This window comes from Octopus bimaculoides, chromosome 10 (genome assembly GCF_001194135.2).
Source record: "Octopus bimaculoides isolate UCB-OBI-ISO-001 chromosome 10, ASM119413v2, whole genome shotgun sequence".
NCBI lineage: Eukaryota > Metazoa > Mollusca > Cephalopoda > Octopoda > Octopodidae > Octopus > Octopus bimaculoides.
The window spans coordinates 48,737,819-48,741,524 of NC_068990.1; the positions used below are offsets into that span (position 1 = coordinate 48,737,819).

The window sequence follows — 3,706 nt, forward strand, 5'->3', positions numbered from 1 at the left end:
GTGTGTGTGTGTGTGTGTGTGTGAGAGAGAGAGAGAGAGAATGTGTGCGTGTGTGCATTGAAAGCTTGTGTATTTTTTTCTATATTTGTGTTTATGTGTACGTGAGAGTTTGTGAATTGCTTAGTATATGTATTTACGTCAACGTTCATACACACTTACAAACGCATGTGAACGTACGTATATACATATAATACATGTGTTTGCATGTATGATATTACGTACACGAAAGTATGCTGTATTCTAAATTTTTCAAAATAAATCTCTCTCCTCTCTCTCACCCCCCTCTCTCTCTCTCTCTTTGTATATGCGTGCGTGCGTGCCTGCCTGCCTGCATGCATGCATTCGTGTGTGTATATGTGTGTAGTTGAATATTTTTATAGTGATAGAAAATAGGTGATACTCGCGGGTGAGACTGAATGTATCTTTGTATCAGTGTGTATTTTCATCTGAATTTCCATGAATACTTACACACTCTGTGTGTGTGTGTGTGTGTGTGTGTGTGACTTGTTCATATGTAGCTATATGAATGTATATGCATTTTATATTGTTTTTGTTCTACATAACTACGATTCGAAACAATGGTTGATGTTTAAAAATCGATTTTGGTTCATGTTGTGTGAATGTTTACAAACCGATTGTTACTACTGTTAAGAAGTAACGTGTAAAACTGGTAAGGTAAAACTGGTGCAGTTAACCTGCAAACATTCTCACCCCACTCTATCGAATAAGAAAGACTTTGCAGACAAGAGGCACTCGATTTTTTTTAAAACAGTAATTTTATTTTTAATGTATGTCTATTTCTTCTTTTTTTTTCCGTCTTTGTTTTTAGCGATTAATTTGTAATTGAAGAAATCGCGATAGCAAAATGAAAACGTTGTTAGCCCGATGTTATCACCCTGCTCGTGCTAACTTTTGTTCAAATGCGTTCCATTCATGACATTCACATATTTTTCTAGGATTACGTTATCCAGTGTATTCTTCCTTTTTATTTTTATTTTGAGAGCTAGGGGGCTGAGCAACCATATAGCTGCTCGTGAGTGAAAAGGTATCTTGGATATAGCGTTATTCATTGATGTTAGTTTGGTTTCCTTCTGCAGACATGCATCGGTTGAACAGATCTACGAAACCGTATTATCTCCATTTGAGATCAAATTTGTATCAAATGATGTACCGTGCCGAGCTCCCCCTCCCCACCCCACCTAACCACCTTCTCTCTCTCTCTCATACACACACACGCACACACACACCCTATGATGCAACACGTAACATTTCAACAACTCCGGTGAAATATATGATGATATTATCCTTTCAGTTCTGTATAGCAATATACCTTATCTTTTATCATTTAGTCATTGGACTACAGTCATTGGACTACAGTCATTCTGGGACACTGCCTTTTAAGGTTTTTGTCGAACAAATCGTATGTATTATTTAAAAGTCATCCTACCCGTCCCTTTTGCCGAATCGCTACATTACTGGGTCGTAAACAAACCAACACCACTTATTAAGTAGTGGTGGGAGACTAACACGTGCGCCTTTTGTGTATATGTGTATAAACCTGCATGGTAGGCATACAAACACGGTAAATTTAACTATTTTCTCGTAGACTGGTAAAATGACGAATAGCCTTAATTGATTTTCGAACCTTACTGGGTTCTCGTCAGAGCTGTCAGCATCACTTGACCAATGCCCGAGAAATCAAGCAGCCAATCTATTTATGTACACAACAAATCAGTTAGTTTCAGGGAACTGGGGCTGCTAATTTGCATATTCTAAGTATTTAACACTAATATCAGCGGCTTGTCAACGGGGATTGCTGTCTACACAGTATCAAGATATGATATAATTTACGTAAACCTACATAGTACACATAGTACATCTACATAGTACACATAAGAACATGACAAAGGCTTTGGTAGGCCCGAGGCTAAAGTAGATGACACTCGCCTAAGGTGCCATGCTGTGGGACTGAACTCGAAATCATGTGGTCAGGAAGCAAACTTCTTACCACACAGCTACGCCTGATTATTTACCTTAAAATATATTTTCTTTGTTGAAAGAGGCTGCAAGAAAGTCACTTGACCCTTCTAACTTGAAAAAAAACAGCCAAATCTTCAAATCACACTCTACCAACCCTTTTTTTTTTTAATAAGATAATGCATTATCAGAAAATGCAGACCAACGGTTACAGTTGGAAATATATTGGATAGATCTTTAGGTTCAGAGCCCCGTAACTCGTTGGGCAAATAAATGCCTTGTGAGTGAATTCGGTACAAGGAAACTGCGTGGAAACCCGTTATTTGTGTGTGTGCTTTGTATTTGTGTTTGCCCACCACCACCACTTGATCACCGGTATTGGTTTGTTTAGGTCCTCGTAACTAAGTAGCTCGATAGATCACACTGATACAATAAGTACATTTAAAAAATAAGTATTGAAGTCGATTTCTTCGACTAAGCCCTACAAGGCAGTGCCCGAGCATGGCCACAGTCCAGTGACTTAAACAAGTAAAAGATAAAAGATAATTGTAATTTCCGTTGTATGAAATACAGGAATGCTAAAAATAAAATGAAAATAACTACTTTTTTTCCTTTCTTTGAGGTATGGAACCCCTTATCTGAAACGCCTCCAGACTTTGATTGGCTCTTTGAGCTAAGCTTGACCGAGGCAAATCAACAACCATACATCACATCGCTTATTTGCTTCTAGTCATGTTTAAGCTTCTCTGATGAAAGGTATTAATTAATGGGTGACTTTCTATTCACTTGGAAATGTGGGGAAAATGGAAATAGTAACGTTTCTTAGAAGAGCGCCAAATTAAGTAAATTACCTTTCAATTTCATAAAATGTTTAATTTAGCTTAATTTATTTGCCTTCAGTTATGCCGTTTCAAGAAAGGTGAAATAGTGCTTTACATAGCTACTAACGATTTGAAACTTTAATGTGCAGGAAAAAAATATTAAATGTGTATACTCTCTGTACACCTTTATTCTTTGATGTAAAGTCCAAACTTTCAAATCTGCCTCAACTTAACTTAATCTAGAATGAATTGACACCCCTATGATAACTGACCACCAGGGGTATACTACGTCTTTAGGTGACACGTGCGGGTGAGACTGAATGTATTTTTTATCTCAGAGTGTATTTACATCTGAACCTCTAAAGACACACACACAAAACACTGATTGTATGCGTGTGTGTATGTGTGTATGTGTGACATCTTTGTAAGTAGCTGTAAATGTAGCTTTATATCTCAAATTGAAAGTACCACCATTGCCAGTACTGAGTCTCATCGCACCAAGGATCCTATCCGATGTGGACCAAACTGCTAGAAACAGTGAAAATTCATCTCCCCAAATCAATCACACCACTCTTTCGCCTTTAAAAACGAATGATGCATTAGATTAGGCAATTTAGTCTTGAATATACAAAAGCGGAGTGATCGCAGCTACAAAGCCTTATATCATAGGTGTGTCCGTTCTAACATGGCGGCATAATCGTTGCAACCTTGCGGTATTTAGTTACGTTCCTTCACGTAAGTCCTTCGTTATTGTTTTTTTTTTAATTATAGGTACTAGTGAAGTATGACAGTCAGTATGTTCTGTATAAAGCATTGCATGTAAGGGAGCGTGAGACAGACAGATAGGTACGCATGTGTGTATATATACATATATGTGTATATATATATATATATATATATATATATAT

At 37.3% G+C, this 3,706-nt stretch overlaps 1 long non-coding RNA gene across 1 annotated transcript in view; it reads left to right on the forward strand.

Moving 5' to 3' along the window:
* The first annotated feature begins 2,356 nt into the window (after positions 1 to 2,356).
* The window catches only part of LOC128248901 (uncharacterized), a 4,273-nt gene continuing 2,923 nt past the window's right edge, over positions 2,357 to 3,706 (forward strand). The window contains exon 1 of the long non-coding RNA XR_008265053.1: positions 2,357 to 2,733. This is a non-coding gene — a long non-coding RNA (uncharacterized LOC128248901). The remainder of the gene's footprint in view (positions 2,734 to 3,706) is intronic.